This window comes from Pituophis catenifer, unplaced genomic scaffold, assembly GCF_029215685.1.
Source record: "Pituophis catenifer annectens isolate HBS135680 unplaced genomic scaffold, rPitCat1.0.hap2 SCAF_3, whole genome shotgun sequence".
In the NCBI taxonomy this organism is placed as follows: Eukaryota; Metazoa; Chordata; class Lepidosauria; order Squamata; family Colubridae; genus Pituophis; species Pituophis catenifer.
In genome coordinates, this window is record NW_027256883.1 from 36,340,928 (window position 1) to 36,347,823 (window position 6,896).

A 6,896-nucleotide genomic window follows, 5' to 3' on the forward strand; every position below is an offset into this window, starting at 1 on the left:
ATCAAAGTCATAGGCATATTCTTGTTAAATTGAAAAAATTGATTTTAGTCCTGTACTGTACTACAGAGTTTGAAATGTGAGCTTGCCTTATTCTGAAATAAGAAGCTTTTTATTTATGTCTAGGATAGTTATATGTAAGTTGGCCTTTTATATCACAAGTGTTTTGTCTTGAGCTATTCTGGTCCTATAGAATGTTAACTTTATACTGTTCTATATGCAAACATTACTATAAATGTAAATAATTATATTTTTATACATTATATTAAAACCTTGATTGCAATAATATTTTGAGTGGTTGCTGATAGCTGGATAAAAATCAATACTTTTTAATGTTTATATATGACAATGGATCTGTTTACAACTGAGTCATGGAGTTTTTTCCTCTCTCTCCCTTACTTAATTCTCTTTCTTTTAATGGTAGCTCTCGGATATAAACAGGGAATAGAGAGCATTCTGGAATGGTGTTTCATGGAAAATACAGAATTTTTCTTGATGACAAAATTAACATTTTATGAGAAAGGAAGTTTGACACTACTGTAATTTTGCTGTGAGCCACTTGAATACAAGCAGCATAAAATCAATACACAAACACACAAATGGATATTATATTATATTCCTAAGCAACTTTTTTTTTTTTTTTACAGAAGCCATTCTTTATGATAGATGGTGGGAATTTCAGGCCTTCTAAGTACTCTATAGTGGGATTTCCCCTGCAAGCAGGGGACAGCATGAACAATTGTTAAGAGATGTTGGGTATTGCAGTTCAGCAATAATTGAATGACCACAAGAATCCTATGTCTCAACAGGAATAAATCAGTTGTAATTGTGGTTTAAGTTAAGGGATGAATAATATAGATTCAATTACAGCATAAAATATAATGGGAATGAAGCTGTTTTAAATATATCTTAATACTTTAAATGGTTTTGAAGTTCCAACTTTACTTTATGAAGACTAACTGAACTAATGTTTTCCAGAAGGTACTTTAGGAATATAATGTAGGTTACAGGCAAGCTTACCAAGTTAAGCATTTCATAGATGGAAAGACCACATAAAATATTTTTCTTTTATTCACTAGAGCTTCAAATTGGAAGTACAAAAAGATAGAAAAACACTAGATGAGATAAAAGATAGAGCATATATGCTTTGTAGTAGTTAAGGCACCAGACTAGATACAAGGCAAACAAGAATTTTAGTTATATCTTCAGCACAAAGTCAGCTTGTCGACTAGTCACTCTCTCTCAAGAGAAGCAAAAGAAGAGAGGCGCAAGAAGGCAAAAGGCAAATAACTTCTGAAATCTTGCCAAAGAAACTTCAGGCATTTGTTGAATCCTGGCGAGGCAGATGCCAGGATTCAACAATGAGTTGAAGGTAGATTCCTGCCCCCTCCCCTCCCAAATAACCACTATATAAAACAATTACTTATACACCTTGGCTATTCCCTGGGCCTGAACCCACATGCAACTGGTTAATAAATTTTAGAGATTGAAAAAAGAAGTTAAAGAATGAAATGGTTCTACTTGTAAAACTCAGACAAAAAGTTTTGAATGCCTAATAAGTTCCAGTGAGAAGGAGAAAGAAGTAGGCTGGAAAACAATCAGACTCTTGATTAGGTTAATAAACGTATTTAAAACATTTAATTCATTTAAATAGTTTGTCATTTCAGGGTGGTAGAGGAATAACTGCATTTCATAGAATTACCTGCATAGGAATTACAATACCCTTTCCCCCCTCTTTCTTTAAACACGAGCCTTTTCAATAATTTGCTGTAGATAAATTTAGCTCGGTAGGCTTTCCTGGAGCCTCTGGGAGGACAAAAACGGCCTCCCCCAGCCCTCCGGAGGCCAAACAGCCAGTTTCTGGACTTCCGGTACTTCTGGTAGGCCCGTTTCTCGTCCTCCCAGAGTCTCCGTGCGAGGCCTGTACTTACCTGGCATCCAAAATGGCCTGCGTGGAAACTCCTGGGAGGGGAGGGTGTGGGCTGGGCCAGCTGAAAATCAGCTGGCTGGCAGGAGGCACGTGCACATGTGTGGTGAAGCTGACTTAGGGCAACAAGTCATGTGCTTGCAGAGATGGCTCCGTGTGCCACCTGTGGCACGTGTGCAATAGGTTCGCCATCATGGGTATAGAAGAAGGCCCAAAACAGATACCTATTTATTCCTGGATTCCTACACAGAGCACTGGGCTGGATTTAGCCTCAATAGCGCAGTCTACTAGCATAATTCCAAGCTGCCACCTACTTGTCTGTTGTAAAAAATGAATGTTTGAACGTCTGAACATGTTTTATCTTTAAAACTTTTCCTGTCCAAAAAACTCTAAATATATACATATTATTTCATCTTCAATTACAGAGTTTTAAAAAATTGCAAACATATTGCTTGTACTGTAAGTTAGCAAGACTGATTTTCACAATCAAAATTGAATGTTTGAACCTCTGGCAATGGTTAACATTGTTCGTTATTCATTTTTTTGAAGATCAATTATATTAACATTATTTAAGATTTTAAAAAATCATGAAAAATTAAGTTAAATCCATGCATGCTTGAAAAAATAGAAAGCTGAAATGAAATGTTGGGGACCCCACCCTCCACTGCTCCTACCAAGAATTGCAATCAATCAAGATTCCTCTTCCCAGTTAGGTCTACCGTTGTCTGAGGGTCATTCCTAGTAGCTTCCATTTGATCTAGGGAACGATATACAGCCAAAAATCCATGTACAAACAATTGCTTAATTAAGCCAAACTTAATTAAAGATAACTAAATCAAAAACAAGAACAACCAACATCAAAGAAAAGTTTAAACCCAGACAATATTGAGATGTCTCTTTTATATACTGTATATTAAAAATTCAAAAACAAAAGAAATGGCACCCACAATGCTGCTAAAATCAGTAAGCAAAATGAATAGAGCAGAGCACAGCAGAGCAGAGCAGAGCACCGCGGAATGGAACGGAATGGAACGGAACGGAACAGAACAGAACAACAGAACAGAATAGCTTTATTGGCCAAGTGTGATTGGACACACAAGGAATTTTTTCCAGTGCATAAGCTTTCAGTGTACATACAAACAAGAAAGTAATATAATCATAAGATACTAATAAGATAGTAGAAGGATAATAGTAATAGTCATATTACATGGGTAAATATCCTTAGACATAAGACTGTACTATGGTAATTAGGTGTTCAGCAGAGTGATCAGTTAAAATGAGCATTTATATAATAGTTGTTTATAAATAATAAATGTTACATAATATTCATTATATAATATTTCATGTTCTATATATTACTTTTATCACAGTACTGTTTTAAAAAACGGGAGTAGCCCAGAGAAATGTCACTGGGCTACTCCCAGTGACATATCTAAATGTCACTGGGCTATATCTAAATTGTCACTGTTTTTTTTTTCTTTTTAAAGTTTCCCCTCTCAGTTCATGTTGGTGATTTTGGTTATTGATTTCTTCCTCTAGCATACAGCTTCCCAAAAACTGAGGTGAGCTACTTGGTTTAAAGACAGGTCAGTCTACATGAGCGGTATTCCCCCTTATTTTTCTGTGTCTTGTTTTGCTCCATGAAAGAAAGTTTTTATCATAAAGCAACTCTTAAGAGCTGTCTATTGAAATAGAGTGATACAGAATGACCCAGAGGTGGGTTTCAGCAGGTTCTGACCAGTTCTGGAGAACTGGTAGCGGAAATTTTGAGTAGTTCGGAGAACCGGTAGTAAAAATTCTGACGGGCCCTGCCCCCATCTATTCTCTGCCTCCCAAGTCCCAGCTGATCAGGAGGAAATGGTGATTTTGCAGTAACTTTCCCCTGGATTGGGGAAGGGAATGGAGATTTTACAGTATCCCTCCCCTGCCACGCCCATCAAGCCACGTCTACCAAGCCGTGCCACACCCACCAAGCCACACCCACAGAATTTTTGAAACCCACCACTGGAATGACCATAGACTTGTGGAAAAAACTATAGTGATTCCACAAATCATGATAGCAATCATGTAAATGACATAATTTATGTCAGTCTCACCACATGGCTGATGAAAATTATATCATTTAAATCACTTGTACAATTATGCCATTATTCATGAAGTATCAGTTGTACCCTGCTTTGCCCCCCCATCATCAAATGGTCTACTACTACTACTACTACTACTGGTACTATTATTTTTAATATTCTGTAAGAAACATTAAGAAACAAGAATAGAAGACAACAGTGCAAAATAATGAATGTCAACATTCAATCATATTATATATAACACTCTAGTTTTTAAACATGTAATGCATATTTTGGATATGTGCCAAACTGTTATGAAAAAAACACTGCAATTTTGAAAGGCAACAAGCGTAAAGTAGTAATTAATGTATTGTATTCAAACTCTAGAAACTGAAGTTTAAATTGCTATATATCAAGGAAGTTTCCTGGATAATAATGGTGAGTCCCCATATTTCTATGTAATTCACAGAATTCCAGTTCACAATGATTTGAATAATAAACCACTACCAAACAGAAAAAAGAACCATTTTCAAAATCATGATTTCCTTGAATGTAATGTATGATACTGATAAATATTGTCTTTAGTGAATTCAGTGGTACTTTAGTTCTTGTTACTAAAGTAACTGTCTCAAAACCATTGATGGAGATATTAAAATCACTTATTAAGAGTGAATAGCAATATATATCATGAATCAAGACTGCCCTCTGGTGTATTATTGTATAATGCTTTTTTAACTACATTGTTTTATTACATATTAGTTTTATTTATTTTTTTAAATCAATGTAATTGCTTGCGCCAATTAATAAAAAACTATTAGACAAATGTCACATCTTCAAATGTGAATGGAAATGATTGGGCTTGATAGCTAACTATATTCAAAAATTTTGTTTTTAGCAGATAAACTGGCAAAATGTAACTGTTTATTCAAACTTAAAATTAGAATTTTTTATTGGCCAAGTGTGATTGGATACACAAGGAATTTCTCTTTGGTGCATATGCTCTCAGTGTACATAAAAAGAAAAGATACATTCGTTAAGAATCATAAGGTACAACACTTAATGATAGTCATTGGAAACAAATAAGCAATCAAATCATACTAGGAAACAATCAATATAAATCATAAAGATACAGCAACAAATCATACAGTCGTAAGTGGGAGGAGATGGATCATAGGAACGATGAGAAGATTAATAATAATAGTAATGCAGCCTAAGTGAATAGTTTGACAGTGTTGAAGGAATTAGCACTCTGTTTAGCAGAGTGATTAAGTTTGGGAAAAAACTTTTCTTGTGCCTAGTTGTTCTGATGTGCAGTGCTCTATAGCATCGTTTTGAGGGTAGGAGTTGAAATAATTTCTGTCCAGGACATAATGGGTGACGGGTCTGAATATTTTCACAGCCCTCTTTTTGAGTCGTGCAGTATACAGGTCCTCAAAGAAAGGCAGGTTGGTAGTAATTGTTTTTTCTGCAGTTCTAATTATCTTCTGAAGTCTGTGTCTGTCTTGTTGGGTTGCAGAACCAAACCAGACAGTTATAGAGGTGCAGATGACAGATTCAATAATTCCTCTGTAGAACTATATCAACAGCTCCTTGGGCAGTTTGAGCTTCCTGAGTGTGAAGAACATGTGGCAATGTACAATGACCTTGCACATATAATATTTGCTGTCAAATGTTTGTATCAGACTCATTTTACTAAGTGCCAACATAATCAAGTCTGTCTGAATGACTGCAGATCAGAAATAATGAATGAAAATTATTCTTCTTAACAGCCATGTTTTTCAGAGGTTTAGACTTAGCTCGTTCATAAAAAGAATTATGTCCCCTTAATGAATTGAGAATCCCTTGAATAGATAGGGGTCCAATTCATAAATGATCCATACCATAATTTAGTGGGTGCAGTTACTTGCATTCAACCTGATATATTGAATAAAAATCTTTGGATTAATATAGGAAATATGTGTAAAATGCATTTAAACCTCTGAGAAAGTCATACATGAAATAAAGCAGTAATAAAATAATGAAGTTATCCTTCTTCTCTGATAATCAACTACCAAGGCTTTTTAAATATAAGAAGTAAAAGAAATTAATGTCAAAATTTATTTTAGCATTATGTGATGCCTAAATTATACCCATAAATGGGAAAGAAAAGTGAGCAGCCACAATTCTTGAAGTAGAAAATATTTATAAATTTTGATGAGATTTGCTACTATATCCAAGTGCCCCTTACATTTATACATTTTTTTAAAATGGAAAAATAATCAGGTCAGAGTGAGGAAGACATTTCAATAAACATAAATTTGGGACGACATTTGAAGGGAGGGGTGGAACCTATATTTCTCAAAGTTTGAAATCAAAGTCAAATTGAGATTTTTTAATAAATAATTCCTTCCTATATACTTAGTCAAAATCTATTCCTATTCCTTTATGACTTTTTCAGAAACAACCCTTATTAATTTCCAGTAGATTGACTTGCTAATACCGGTAGTAGCTCAAAACAACCTCATTCTTCCTGTGTGGTTGTAAAAAATTGATTTGAATGGTACTTACTCCACGCATATTTATTAAAATATGTTTGATCATAGCTCCTTTACTATTGATATTTGGAATGAAGTATCTCCAAATTATGAGTTAATTGCAGCTTTTATTTTTTTACAAACACATACATACAGTATACACACACACATACATTCCTCCTCTCACGTACTGAAAACAGATAATCAATGTCCCTTTCTCCGCAAATTCTATGGATAATATATCAAAGAAATGTTTTGATATCTCTGCTATTATATATAACAGTACTCATGTAGATTTTTTCCTAAACATTAGCAAGCAATCTAATGCAGAGTTACATTCATAGAAGAGCCTATTTATTAGATTCCTTAGTACTGGTGTGTAGAAAGATAAACCTG